Source organism: Salarias fasciatus, chromosome 13, assembly GCF_902148845.1.
Source record: "Salarias fasciatus chromosome 13, fSalaFa1.1, whole genome shotgun sequence".
Lineage (NCBI taxonomy): Eukaryota > Metazoa > Chordata > Actinopteri > Blenniiformes > Blenniidae > Salarias > Salarias fasciatus.
In genome coordinates this window covers 27,538,686-27,553,657 of record NC_043757.1, presented here as the reverse complement: position 1 = coordinate 27,553,657, position 14,972 = coordinate 27,538,686, and the positions used below count along the sequence as shown (strand labels likewise).

The following is a 14,972-nucleotide window of genomic DNA, read 5'->3' as shown; positions in this document are numbered from 1 at the left end:
TTCAGCATCTAACGGGAAGAAAGAAACTGAGTTTGAGTAGACTGACGATTTGAAAGCGATGAGTTCATCAGTTGAGTGCGCGTCGGTGCGGCGGAGGTTTTTTTTTTTGGGTCGCTCCAACTCCAAGGAGGGGCGAGAAAAGAAAAAAAAACGGTTTAGCGGCTGAAGAAGAGGAGCGGCGAGAAACGGCTGCTGGAGGAGGAGACAGGAGGACGGAGGTGAAGGAGGCTGGACCTGGACGTCTTCTCGGCGGTCTCAAGTGGATGTGGATCCTAGTGAAGGACCGGCGGAGAGGATTCCACTAAAGGAATATATCACTTGTCAGAGGTACATTTTCATTTTTTTTCTTTGAGCTCCTTTCTTTGAGTATTTCATTTAGAAGACACTGGTTTTGGTGACAAGAGTTATAAAGTGTGTGTATAACATCTAATAAATGTGGGGTTATGATTGTTAAATTGTGTGATCCCAGATGTAATGTGTATCAGAGGGTTAACAGTGTAGGACAGTTGCTCACATTTACAGTTTCAGCTCCAGAGTTTGCTCACTGGGCCTGTCTGCATCCTCGGCAGAGCGTAAAGATCGTATTTCATCATGGTTTTCATCTAATAGAAGTAGACTCCTGATTAAGTCATTTGAGCCTTATTTGAGAACTGCTCTGTCAGAGGTATACAGACACTGTGACTGGATCTTGGGTTGATTAGGAGGGCTACATAACACTTAAGTATTTTTTTGTGTATCTGTACTTTGCTCAAGTAAAAAAATGAAGGGGTACTTTCACTTTTACTTCACTACATTTTAGAGCAGGTATCTGTACTTTTGACTTCACTACATTTAGATTTATGGTTGCGTTACTCGCTACTTTTCAATGTTCTGTAAATCTATTGTTTTGTTTTTTTTTCTGTGTGCGCGAGCGCAAAAATGAAAGTGAAACTAGGCGCGCCACCGTAAAGGAGCGGCAGAGGCAGCAAATAGTACATGAGCCGGAGGGCATCGGTACCATTTTGAGGAATTAATTTTCATAGTGATTTTCATGAAGGTGCACATCTCTAGTGCTGGAAAATGTGTGATAGCCTTCAATCCACGGTAGTTTTTAGGAGCTATCATCACTGAAACCAAAGAAAGTCAGCTCGGCCGAGCGAGCTCACAGACCCAGCTTCCGCCTGACATTTTTAGCAATATCTCTGGAACGGAAAGCGTTAGAAACTTAATTCTTTCTATTTCTGAAACTAGAGTTACAGCTTTACAACAAGATATCCTGCAGCCTTCTACACCCTCTGGAAGCTGTACAAATCCCTGTAAATATTGTTCAATTTTTCAAAATAAAAAAAGTTGATTTTCTTTTTTTATTTTCTACATACATTAAAAACCAAAGAATAGAACTTACTGTTTTCTTTGTTGGAATCTATGGCTTTCTAGCTTTCAAACAAGCACACCCATGCTTCTTACTCTTCCGGGAGGCTATGTTACATTGCATTGAAAATTTGTCATGAATTGTGAATCTTAAACAAAATTAAGTTTCACACTTACGAGCCTACTTTTCCTATTAAACATATTTGTTTGAAATGTTGTGGATTATTTACATAATTAGGAGGAAAAAAAATAAATGTTCTGTCATTAATAATATTTGTGCAAAAATGCCAACATTATCTGTATTTTAACACATAAATGAATTGTGAATATTTTTCCAGAAAATTGATGATTTCAATGCTGTTATTGAGAAAAGAACATGAACAATAGCATTTAATTGACTTTTTTTATTATTATTAAGAAATTTTATAACTCAACCAAGGAATGCCAAAAAAATTAGGGAACATGCATAATTTTAGACCACTGTAATCTATGCTTTGTGGTAGGTCACATCATACATTTCTCACATCTAGGAGGAATCAGTCGATTTCTTCTTCATCCCCGTTCTCGTCATCAGCATCATCACTGTCTGAAGTACATGCTTGGTTTTCACAGTCTGACTGCCTGCACATGTCTGTGCATTTCAGTCTATTTGCTTCCCTGTTGCTTCCCAGACTTCCTGTCCCCAGACACTTCCTCCAGTTCCTCCGGGAGGATCCCAAGGCATTCCCAGGCCAGCCGAGAGACATAGTCTCTCCAGCGTGTCCTGGGTCTTCCCCGGGGTCTCCTCCCGGTGGGACATGCCCGGAACACCTCCCAGGGAGGTGTCCAGGAGGCATCCTGAACAGATACCCGAGACCTCAGCTGGTTCTCGATGTGGAGGAGTAGCGGCTCTACTCCGAGCTCCTCCTGGTGACTGAGCTCCTCCCCCTATCTCTGAGGGAGCGCCCAGCCACCCTACGAAGGAAACTCATTTCAGCTGCTTGTATCCGGGATCTTGTCCTTTCGATCATGACCCAAAGCTCATGACCATAGATGAGGGTGGGAACGTAGATTGACCGATAAATCGAGAGCTTCGTCTTTCGGCTCAGCTCCTTCTTCACCACAACGGACCGATACGACTGATCACTGCAGACGCTGCACCGATCCGCCTGTCAATCTCACCTCCATCTTTCCTCCAGTCATGAACAAGACCCCAAGATACTTAACTCCTCCACTTGGGCCAGGGTCTCTCCACCAACCTGGAGAGGACAGACCACCTTCTTCCGGTCGAGGACCAGGACCTCGGATTTGGAGGTTTTGATCCTCATCCCTGTCGCTTCACACTCAGCTGCGAACCGCCCCAGTGCATGCTGTAGGCCCGGGTTCGATGAAGCCAACAGGACAACATCATCTGCAAAAAGCAGAGATGAAATCCTGTGGTTCCCAAACCGGACCCCCTCCAGCCCCTGGCTGCACCTAGAAATTCTGTCCATAAAAATAAACAGAACCGGTGACAAAGGGCAGCCCTGCCGGAGTCCAACAACAGGTCCGACTTATTGCCGGCAATGCGGACCAGACTCCTACTCCAGTCATACAAAGACCGGACGGCCCTTAACAAGGGGCCCCGGACTCCATATTCCCAGAGCACCCCCCACAAGACACCACGAGGGACGCGGTTGAATGCCTTCTCCAAATCCACAAAACACATGTGGACTGGTTGTGCGAACTCCCACGAACCCTCGAGCACCCTATGGAGGGTCTAGAGCTGGTCCACTGTTCCACGACCAGGACGAAAACCGCATTGTTCCTCCTGAATCCGAGGTTCGACTATCGGTCGAATCCTCCCCCTGGAATAGACTTTCCCGGGGAGGCTGAGGAGTGTGATCCCCCTATAGTTGGAGCACACCCTCCGGTCCCCCTTTTTAAACAGGAGAACCACCACCCCAGTCTGCCAATCCAGAGGCACCATCCCCGACCGCCACGCGATGTTGCAGAGACGTGTCAACCAAGACGGTCCAAGCACATCCAGAGACTTAAGATACTTAGGGTGAATCTCGTCCACCCCCGGTGCCTTGCCACCGAGGAGCTTACCAACCACCTCGGTGACTTCAGCTTGGGTGATGAACGAGTCTGCCTCTGAGACCTCACCCTCTGCTTCCTCTACGGAAGACATGGTGACAAGACTGAGGAGGTCCTCAAAGTATTCCTTCCACCGTCCTATGATATCCCCAGTTGAGGTCAGCAGCTCCTCCTCCACTGTAAACAGTGTTAGTGGAGACCTGCTTTCCCCTCCTGAGGCACCGGACGGTTTGCAGAATTTCTTCAGGCCGACCGGTAGTCCTCCTCCATGGCCTCCTGAACCCCTCCCAGACCCGAGTTTTTGCCTCCACCACCACTCGGGCTGCAGTTCAATTAGCCTGCTGGTACCCGTCAGCTGCTTCTGGGGTCCCACGAGCCAATAAGGCTCGACAGGACTCCTTCTTCAGCTTGACAGCAGCCCTAACTTCCGTGTCCACAACCGGGTTCGGGGGTTGCTGCCATGACAGGCACCGGAGACCTTACGACCACAGCTCCGGGCAGCTGCTTCGACAATGGAGGTGGAGAAAATGGAGAACATGGTCCACTGGACTCAATGTCCCAGCCTCCCTCGGGACATGAGAGAAGCTCTCCCGAGGTGGGAGTTGAAAACCCTGCTGACAGAGGGTTCCACCAGACGTTCCCAGCAGACCCTCACAACACGTTTGGGTCTGCCAAGTCTGTCCGGTTTCCACCTCTGCCAAGAATCCAACTCACCACCAGGTGGTGATCGGTCGACAGCTCTGCCCTCTCTTCACCCGAGTGTCCAAACACGTGGCCGTAGGTCAGTGACAACAACAAAGTCGATCATCGACCTCCGACCTAGGGTGTCCTGGTGCCAAGTGCACTTCTGGACACCCCAGTGCTCGAACATGGTGTTTGTTATGAACAAACTGGCTACCACAGAAGTCCAATAACAAACACCACTCGGGTTCAGATCGGGGAGGCCGTGCGATCCAATCACCCCCTTCCAGGTCTCACTGTTGCTGCCCACGTGGGCGTTGAAGTCGCCCAGTAGAACAATGGAGTCCCCAGTCGGAGCACTGTCCAGCACCCCTCCCAGGGACTCCAAGAAGGCCGGGTACTCTGCACTGCTGTTCGGCCCATAAGCCGAAACAACAGTCAGCTACCTATCCCCGACCCGAAGGCGAAGGGATGCGACCCTTTGTTCACTGGGTGAACTCCACACATGGCGGCTGAGCTGTGGGGCTATAAGCAAACCCACCCAGCCTGCAGCCTCTCACCCGGGCAACGCCACAGCAGTTGAGAGTCCAGCCCTTCTCGAGAGTTTGGGTTCCAGAGCCCAGGCTGTGTGTGGAGGTGAGCCCGACTATATCTAGCCGGTACCTCTCAACCTCCCCCCAAGCTCGGCCTCCTTCCCCCCCAACGAGGTGACATTCCATGTCCCTAGAGCGAGTCTCTGTGTCCAGGGATCGGTTGCCGGGCACCCTGCCATCGGCTGCCACCCAATCCACATTGGTCCATATCCGTCATACTTCCATATTGAAGTGGAAGCTGGCGATCTACATCTCTTTTACTTTATGTAGCATAACCACCACTAATCCTGAAACAGAATAAAACATTATCACAACTCCAGCTTCAGAAGGGTACTTACATATTACTTGCACAGTATGTAATCCCACACTAAATGTTACACCCTAATATTACCGTGAGACATCAAAAGATAATTGGTTTCAACAGAGATTATTAAATCACAAAGCAATCTTTTAAAAGTATTTAGCAGTCCAACTCTTTTTTTCTCTTCGTCTTGTTTTGCATGTTGTGTTAAACTTAAAAGTTTGTTACTTTTTCATGTGTGTACTTACTGCAGCTGTCTGACATGCCCGCTTCATGCTTAATTAGACCAGGCCAGAGAGAAGGGGAGGGGCTGAGGGGGGAACATTGGTATGACAGCATATAACTAAACAGAGACAGAAAGACAATAAGAGGAACAGCCCTGAAAGTAATTTAGATGTAATTAAAGGAAATAATAAATAAATAAATATTTAATTTTATATTATATATATAAAAAAATATATCTTTCTTTCTTTACTTGCATTTGAGATGAGGGTTACATTCAGAATTCATGACAAAATTTGTACGCTATGTTACATAGCCTCCAGGTGGAGTAGAAACCCATGGGTGGCTTGTTTGAAAGCTAGAAAGCTATAGATTCCAACAAAGAAAAGTAAGTGTCTATCATTTTTCGTTTTTAACATATATAGAAAATAAAAAAGAAAATCAACTTCTTTTGATTTTGAACTTTTTTTAAAGATATTTACCAGGATTTTGTACAACTTCCAGAAGGCATAGAAGGCTGTAGGATAGCTTGTTATAAAGCTGTAACTCTCTAGTTTCAGAAATAGAAAGAATAAGTTTCTAACGCTTTCCGTTCCAGAGATATTGCTAAAAATATCAGCGGAAGCTGGGTCTGTGAGCTTGCTCGGCCGAGCTGACTTTCTTTGGTTTAAGTGATAGCTCCAAAAAACTACCGTGGATTGAAGGCTATCACACATTTTCCAACACTAGAGATCACCTTCATGAAAATCACTATGAAAATTAATCCACCTGGCACAGCTGCAGCTGCAGATCCCGCAGCCAGCCCAGCCTGCTGTCAGCGCCTTCTTCAGGCACAGACGGCCCCCTCTGCTTTGGCGGTCCCTCCCTCGGAGGATTTCCTGTTTCCCAAGCTGGGGGAGACCGTCGTGAGACCACGTTAGTTTTACCCTACACTCAAAAAAGCACTCATTTGAATGAACTAAAAAATCATGGAAATTTCCACATGATTAAATGTCTTTTCTTTCAGCATTAAACAATTTAGTCATCCAACATGATGTATTTTAGTTGTTTCAACTTAAACCTTTCGGGTTGTGTGAACTATTTACTAGGTTTGGGTCCAAATTATTTAGTCGCGTTGATTCAATAGAATCTCTCGCTTTACGGTCAATCTACGTCCCCACCCTCACCTATGGTCATGAGCTTTGGATCATGACGAAAGGACAAGATCCCGGATACAAGCGGCCGAAATGAGCTTCTCCTCCGTAGCTTTCAGTATAGGGTGAGAGCCAGTCACCAGGGAGGAGCTCAGAGTAGAGCCCTTCTCCTCCACATCGGAGGGGCCAGCTGAGGTGCTCGGGCATCTGTTCAGGATGCTTCCTGGACGCCTCCCTGGGGAGGTTTTCCCGGGCATGTCCCACTGGAGGAGACCCCGGGGAAGACCCAGGACGCTGGAGAGACTATGTCTCTCGGCTGCCTGGAACGCCTTGGGATCCTCCCGGAAGATGGAGGAAGTGTCTGGGGACAGGGAAGTCTGGCATCCCTGCTGGACTGCTGCCCCCGCGACCCGGCCCCGGATAAGCGGCTGAAGATGGATGGTGGATGGATGGATGATTCAATAGATTCATTAGGGTTCTTGTAACTTGTTTACTATGGTTGGGACCAACTAACTTTACTATTAGACCAACTAATTTGACAGTAGCCAAATTACACCAGTATATTAAGTTGATCCAACCCAGGTTAAATAGTCAGCCAAACACACTTTCCTATTGATTGGCCAAAGCCATTTAATTAAATGGAAATACTTTCCATATTTAATACATTCATTCAACGATACAATTTTAGTTTAACAGTTTGGTGTCAATGGAAAAAACCTAAAAGAAGGTACACAATTCCATACAATTTTTGGATTTTTATTTTTCAAAACAGTCACATACTCTCAGTAAAATGAAATGGAACATGCAGCAGTATGCAACAACACAAGCAGTGTGCAACAACACAAAATGTTGCTTTTTTTGGGCTAGCTGAAATAACAACCACTAAATGGTGGGCATTAACAGAAAATAAACAGGAAAATGCTGCTGTAACATTTTTTCTCCAAGTAGGCAATAACAGTTTAACAAAAGCAGTAGCTTCAACAAAATAAAATGCAGTTCTCTTTTTCAAATAAAAATAAATCACAGTGCTTCCCTGCTTTTGTTAAAGAAATATGCTCAGAGAATAAATCACAGTACCTAATAATAGAGCCATATAAAAAAAAACAGATACAGTCAACCTAAAATATTTTTTTTGCTTTTTTTTCTGACTTATCAAACAAAACACCGCTTTTGGGTTAGTGCAAATCAAATGGACAGCACTTGATACTTAATCCATCCAAAGGAAAAAACAAAACAAAACAACAACAACCAAAAAAAGACAGTATTCAAAATGAGACTATACAAGATATATCTTGCTTCTTCTGACCATTAACTGTTGGGAAATGGGACTACCTCCTGAGTCTCCTTCCATTTAAATATTTGTCCTTCACAGATAACTAATTGTCTGAGCTCCAATTCCTGTGTGAAGGATTCTCCATCACTTCACTAACGGCAAAGGAATGTTTTGAGAGCTTGTACTTCTCTGGATAGTCTGCTTCCGTCTATTTCCATTATGATTTTCTGAAGTGCTTCGAAGGTACATTTCAACTCCGGAGGGTAGCTCAGGTTTAGAGCATATACACAGGCGAGCAACATCGCAACAGCAAAAGGAACATTTCTCAAGTTGTTGAGTACCTCCACCCCTTCCAGAATGATTCCAACATCCTCTGGGTCATCAGCAGGCCCGGCTCCTTCCTGTCGGATGACAAATATTCCAAAGACCGTCTCTGCCATAGCTGTTCCGGAGCCTTCGTCATCAGCCTGCCGAAACAATTCAGAAAAGGTCAATGATTTTTCTCTGATATACATTTGATCCCCCCCCCCATCACTTAATTCACATAATCAAAACAAATGACTGACAGCATTTCCCAATACACATAAGTGTCATTACAAATCGAAAGGAGGCTTATTGATAGGTAGAGAGACGGGCTCAGCAGGACAGACATCGGGACAGATGTTTGCAGTTCAGAGATCTTCTTCTTTGGAGCGGGTGGCGACCAACAACTTGGTGCTCAGCGCCACCTTCTGTCTCTTGGTGAATGTACTTCAGTTTGCTTCCAGATCACTGTATTCACTTCAGAGATCTGTAAAACCGCAACAGCATGTATTTTGCGACACCGGGCTGTGGTGGAGGAGAGCTGAGCGGACCATGAGGAAATATTGTGAAACTAATGAGTTTTTGGACGATTAAAGTCGTTTTGGGAGCCGCGCCACGCATGCCCCATTGGCTAACAGTATATGGAGGTCTGCAGCTCGACTATGGATCTAAATTTCTCCCGGACCACTTTTCAGATCAGAAAACCCTTCTGAGTGAATATATTGTTCTACATCTTTCTATAAACAACGTGAAAACAGTTGAATCCAAACTTATCCTTTAAGGTACATCTGTCAAGAAAATACATTTGGCTGAAACTGGCACACATCAAAAAAAATATGCAAGATCTAATCTCTAGGTGAGGCATCGCTGCAGCCACACTGCAATCCTGCACTGAAAATGTTACTAAGGATTTAACCACCACCCCCACCATCCCCCACACTTCATACCTTTTCCAGAAAAGATGTCGTCACTGATGCAAACGAATGGAAGACAGATGTAGTGGACAGCTCACTTGAAGACACAGGACACTTTGGTGACAAACTGCTGTGAGAAAATGGGGGAGATCAATCAATTCTTGTCCATCCAAGACAACAGTTGACAATTGACAGATGCAAACACAAGTAATGAAAAGGTGCTTTTCATTTTGAACATGAAAACATTTTCATAAACATCAGCTTTGCTTAAAATGCTGAGCTCTGCTTAGAAAATGGGCATTATTTGCAGGTGAAATTAGTTATCAGTATGACAGTGGCACAATAAAAATCAAGTTAATTGTGCTTTCTAGAACATATGACAGAGATAATAAACTGACATTGATATCAGAGTTCAATACTAAAATACATAATCCAGTGTGAAAACAAAGATGCTACAAGATGTTAAAAGATTCTTCCATTCATTATTATCATAATTATTATTACCACAAAGCAACATTATCAAAAAAAAAAAAAAAAAAAACGGACTGCAGTATTGTTAAACAAATGAACAAATGAACAGACAGAACACTATTCATACAGCCAGGCAACTATCCATGTAATCTATCTTCAGAATTAAAAAGATAACTGCAGGAAAAGAAAGTAGACAGCTGCGCATCTATATCTGCCATCATAATACAAACGGTTCTTTGAATATTTTATTTACTGTACGCCCAATATCGACATGTCTCCACCGTCCGCATGCGTTTGTGATTAGCGTTTTAGCATTAGCACCGAGTCTCAGTCGCTCAAAAGTTAAAATATTTTAACTCTGGCTACGGGCGACCTCAGGTGGCTCGTTCTGGGCTACAGGACGCGAGTGCAGAGATCGCTCGTCGTCGCTCATCGCCATTGACTTTGCAGTGAAATTGGTCACCGGCGCCCTGAAGTCATCCGGTGTGAATACGGCATAAAATACACCAACCTGCGACCAAACAACCTGCACACAGTTCCGCTGCAACGCGCACTAACCAGCAACATTTATGCATAGTATTTCGTTTGCATTTAGATGGCTAATAATGAAGTTTTATACATACCTTTTCCATGTGCGGTCAGCTCCTCTTCCCAGGTGTCACTGCGAACTGTCGCAACAGCAAAGTCTCGCGGATCATCGCGATATTGACGTTGCTTTCACTGCCTAGTTGTACAAACGCAATTTCTTCACGTAACTGCAATGTGAATTAATTTAATGAATGTTTAGTTGCTTAACTTCATGTAAAGCCAACATGATTTTGTCATGTTAGTTAGTTAGTTAAGTTTATTTCAGTCATCTTTTTACAGGAAAACACAAGAAGCATAATTCTTACACTTAAAAACAATACATTGACTGAAAGGGTATAGGCAGAAGTCATGATTGAAACACTAAATTATAGCTTAGATGAAACATGTTACAATTGAGTTAATGTAACAGCCTACCAGTTTGCTTATTTTGAGTGTACTGATGATGTGTTGTTGCAATAGTAATTCTGGAGGGATAGCATGGCCCCCTCCAGGCTGTTGGCGGATGGTACGGATGGCGGATGGCCCCAACTTGAGGCTCCTTTAATCTGCTTTTTATTCTGTTTTTTTTTATGTTGATAATAATCTATGTATGTATCAGAGTGCCTCAGAAATCTTCCCGTTCCGAGACATAATCTGCATAAAAAGGACTAGAGCTGCAACTATCAAGTATTTTTGGAATCAAGTATTCCATTGATGATTTCTTTGAATAATCGAGTACATTTTGGGCTCACGCAGTGCGCGTTCCATATATGCGCACTGATCCAAGCATCCTCGAGAAGCTTTTCCGTTTCTCCAGACTTTTTATCTGCTCTTCATTACAGATTATTTATAGAAAATGTAGCACATATATTGTCAGCATAATATCATTTAGTATTGGAGTTTGTTAAGCAATTTTTTTTTTTGTTTCTGAATCGCGGTGCGTCACCGGAGCGATTAGATACTTTCAGTTTAGTAGGCAGACCTCCTTATCTCTCCAGACAGAAGTCTGATATCCTGCATCGCCTGGATATGTCCGTTAATCACACACACACACACACACTACACTCTCTCTCGCGCGCGCATCTCATCGCCACAACGAAGCCTCAAAGTATAAGAATTTGTCTCAAGCATTTTTTTTGTACTCGGGGTACTCCAGTTACTCGAGTAATAGTTGCAGTCTTACAAATGACCAAAATGTTTTCTAATCATTCCCTCTTCCACATCTGAACTTTGGCTCTTGTTGTGTTAAGTTAACATGCTGACTGAGGAGGAGTCCGCACTTTGAGTTTAAATCTTTAAAGCTAATAGCAGTAGAAGTTAAAGTTGAGTTATGGTGGTGCATGGCTGGACTGAAGCCTGATGTCTTCAGCCGTTAGTGATCAGGGTGTTTGACCAGTCTGCTGGAGTCCAGCTGCACTGTATTAACACATCGTATTCACTTCTTCCATTATATTCATGTTATAAAGCAGCAGACAGAAACACGTCAAGTCAGATGACTGAAAGTGGGTCCAAAGGAGAAACAACACTGTTAGTGGAACATTCCCAACACAGCAAGACTTCAACATAAGGAGCTGTGTACTGTGTCATTAGGTCCATGTTGATTTATTACTGGAGAACATGACTGTCATGACGTCTCTGTGTCTCCTGGCTGTAGCCTGCTGACCTGTAGCCACAGCTGAGGGACTGGACGACTCCTGTCTCACTATGTCTTCTGCCCTCCAAGGAAAGCTGCAGCGGGACGGAGACCACAAGAAACCAGTGGTGAGTCTGTGTGTGTGTGTGTGTGTGTGTGTGGTGTGTGTGTGTGTGTGTGTGTGTGTGTGCATACAGACCTGAGTCCTGTACTAGGAGTGGAATCATCAACTGAACTGAATGTTAGATCTAAAGTGAAGCAGGTTGTGATTGGTCAGAAGCTGTAAGCTCCGCCTCTTTTATGTGAACGCTCATCAGGACTGGAGGAGTCTGGGCTGAAGTACCCGGGTTCAGAACCTGCTTCATAGTCCAGGGAACTGAGACATCCAGGGTCTGTTAATCCAGGTCAGTGTCCAGGCCTCAGGTGTCTGAGTGTGAAGCTGTGTCTGCAGACCTGGTCTCTGTAGACCTGGTCTCTGCAGACCTGGTCTCTGCTGACCTGGTCTCTGCAGACCTGGTCTCTGCTGACCTGGTCTCTGCAGACCTGGTCTCTGTAGACCTGGTCTCTGCTGATCTGGTCTCTTTAGACCTTGTCTCTGCTGACCTGGTCTCTGCAGACCTGGTCTCTGCTGACCTGGTCTCTGTGTGTGCTGACCTGGTCTCTGTAGACCTGGCTCTGCTGACCTGGTCTCTGTAGACCTGGTCTCTGCTGACCTGGTCTCTGTGTGCCTGCTCTCAGATCGTTTTGGAGGGGAACATTGCCAGTGGGAAGACCACGTGTCTGGAGTACTTCAGCAGAACCAGCGATGTCAAGGTAGATCACATTCTGACTCTTGTTCTCAAATCATGTCCCAGAGACACCATGTTGTCTCCGGGACCTGTCCTCCTGATTCTCGACAGCCCGTGTCCTCTGGTTTCAAAACGGCCCCGCCTACTTTGACTGTTTTTTCAAAAAAAGTGGAACTGCTCCTTCAGTCCAACACTCCTTCACCTGGAGGTCACGGCTGGTGGACCTGGACTCCTGAGGCCTGGATAAACAACAGACTGCAGGGTGGGGTTTTGTTTGGACCGGATGGTGGACTGACCCTCTGCTCTGGTTGGTTGCAGGTCCTCACAGAGCCGGTCTCCAAGTGGAGGAACGTCCGAGGACACAATCCTCTGGTAATGTTCCAACAGCCAGGTTCAGGTTGTTTTTCTGGGTCTGCCTCACTCTGATGGGAACAGCTGCTCACACACGTGGTCAAGCTGTGGTTCCAGGTCGTCTCTGAGGACTCTTTGTCCCTGCAGGCTCTGAGGTACCAGGATCCTGAACGCTGGGCCTGACGCTGCAGAGCTACATCCAGCTCACCATGGCTGTGACCGACACACGTCCACCACAGTAAGTGACCCACCAGAACCACAGTCCTGATCCACCAGGACCATTTCTGAGCCACCAGAACCACAGGTCCTGATCCATCAGAGTTTCTGTGTTTGAATCATTGAAGTCACTGAAGAGTCCTGATTTTCGAGTTCTAGTTTTAGTGTTCGGGTTTTACAGTCCTGATTTAGAGTCCTGGTTGAGTGTTCTGGTTCAGAGTCCTGGTTTTCCCAGTCGCCCTCTTTCTTCTGCTCTTTGTTGTGCTGCTGTTCTTTCAGACAGTTTTCATTGATGTGATCAGCTGATCAGCTGATCGGTGTTCCACTCTGCTGCAGGAGGCTCTCCCGTCAAGATGATGGAGAGGTCCATCTTCAGCGCCAAGTACGTCTTTGAGGAGAACCTCTTCAGAAGGTACGGAGTCACTGATCAGTCCTTCTATCTGTCCACTGATCAATCAGCTCCAGAATCAGGACCGCTGGAGGCCCCGAGCCTCAGGCTTCAGATGTTCTGTTTTGGTTCTGGGTCCTGTGACCGGGTGTTTGGGTAAACCCGGATCAGAACATGGCCCAGGGCTGGATCGAACCAGTTTCCAGTCAGCGAATCTTTATTGATCAGTCTCTGGATCAGTTCTGGATCAGTCTGTGCTCTGGAATGTTCCTGCAGTGGGAAGATGCCCGAGGTGGACTTTGCCGTGCTCAATGAGTGTTCGACTGGATCACCACCAACGTGTCCATGTCCTGTGGATCTGATCGGTGAGAGGACACACACTGTCCCCGTCTCTGTGCGCTGTGGAGCGTGTTCTGGTGGAACTGCTCCACGTTCCTCCCTGTTCTCTCAGTCTACCTGCAGACGGATCCTGAGACGTGCCACCGGCGGCTGAAGCAGCGCTTGCCGAGAGACGGAGGAGGAGGGCATTACACTGGTGAGGAAGCAGCTCTTCGTCCTGTGCACGTGCTAATCCTACCCTAACCCCGTCAGCACTGTGTGTGTGTGTGTGTGTGGATGTTGTGGTTTGTGTGTGTGTATCTAGGAGCACCTGCAGGCCATCCACGAGCTGTACGAGGACTGGCTGGTCAGACGGACCTCGTTCTCGCTGCGCGGCTCCCGTCTTGTGAGCTTCACTCCACACGCCAGAGCCTTTAACGAGAAGAATCCAACCGTCCGAGTCCCACTTCACTCATCATCTAGTTCTAAAGTCTCAGTGCAGACACTCAGTCCGGGAAACTCAGTGTTATGAATTAATTCAGAACGTTCACCAAGATGAATCCAGATTTATTAAAGGAATGTTCCTTCCACATGCAGAATATGAGATGGTTTAAAGATGAGTGGTGATCAAGTTCAAAATGTGACAGTGATCATGCAAATATGACCGCTGACCCCTGAGAAGACAGAAATAGCCAGAGAGGCACTCAACCGGCAGCCATCCCAGAGCCCAGACCCACCCCTCCATTCCAGACGTCCACACACTGGGTTCAGAAGGGGTAGAGGAAGGCACGGTTCCCAGGGAGCCAAGACCGACCAAGCCGAGAGCCCAGGGCCGCAAGAACCCAAGAGCAAACCCCCCCCCCCCCCCCCCCCCCCCCCCCCACTCAGGTAGAGGGCCATGACCACACCTCGGAGAACTCAGAAACTCAGGACTGCCCTGATGCAGGGCATGGACACACAACAGAACACGTGGACAGACCCACAAGGAGCCCACAAGACACACAAGGGGAGCAGCAACTTAAATAGAGGGGAACACAGGTGTCACACATTAGGTGATAACGAGGCAGGTGAACAAGAGGATCAGACAGAAACTGGTGGGGCAGGGCAAGCACAGGGCGCCCCCACATGGCCACAGGGGCACAGGGCATGACAGTTGTGATTTCAATTTCAAGGGGACATATGCTATTTTTTCAGTCACGGCATATAGGTCTCAGAAGCCCAAAACATAGTGTTTAAGTTTGTTCACCCCAAATTCATCCTTTTTCGGAGTTTCAGCGGTCTAAAAAGTCGTTCTGAGGAGCCCTCCTCAGAACAGGATGTTTATGAGCCTGCTTCCCGGTATGCACTTGAACTTATCTGTCCACACCCTCTCTCTCTCTCTCTCTCTCTCACACACACACACACACACACAC

General features: G+C 46.3%; 1 pseudogene; it reads left to right on the top strand.

The window, feature by feature from the left end:
* The first annotated feature begins 201 nt into the window (after positions 1-201).
* Positions 202-14,972, top strand: part of LOC115399629 (thymidine kinase 2, mitochondrial-like) — a 20,136-nt pseudogene continuing 5,365 nt past the window's right edge.